Source organism: Sapajus apella, unplaced genomic scaffold, assembly GCF_009761245.1.
Source record: "Sapajus apella isolate SASKATOON/1434 unplaced genomic scaffold, GSC_monkey_1.0 scaffold14886, whole genome shotgun sequence".
NCBI classification, from domain to species: Eukaryota; Metazoa; Chordata; class Mammalia; order Primates; family Cebidae; genus Sapajus; species Sapajus apella.
Genome location: NW_022451807.1, coordinates 1 through 346, shown reverse-complemented (window position 1 = coordinate 346; position 346 = coordinate 1). Strand labels below are relative to the sequence as shown.

The following is a 346-nucleotide window of genomic DNA, read 5'->3' as shown; positions in this document are numbered from 1 at the left end:
CCTGCTTTCCAGATGCACAGGCCAAAATCTCCCTGTACAGGTGGACCATAGTGCTGTATTCTCCGCCCGGGTCTACGCAAAGTTAAACCAAATTTTTTTCCCAGAAAATATCCAAAAATTAGTCAGACTATTTTCCGGGAGTGTTGCTGCAATACTGACTCATCTCACCAGGCAGCAAGGTCATTGAATGGTCAGAGGCATCTACACATGTGTGTAAATTCTAACCACACTTGCTTGAAAAAGAATCTGCGAGCTTTGCGCAGTGGCAGTATCGTAGCCAATGAGTTTTATCTGAGATGAGATTATTGCTCATTGAAAACTTTCCCCAATACCCCGCCGTGATGAC

The 346-nt window shown here is 44.5% G+C and overlaps 1 pseudogene; it reads left to right on the top strand.

Annotated features, from left to right (window-relative positions):
* Positions 1 to 251: 251 nt before the first annotated feature.
* LOC116548547 lies at positions 252 to 346 on the top strand (annotated as a pseudogene; the record flags this gene model as incomplete).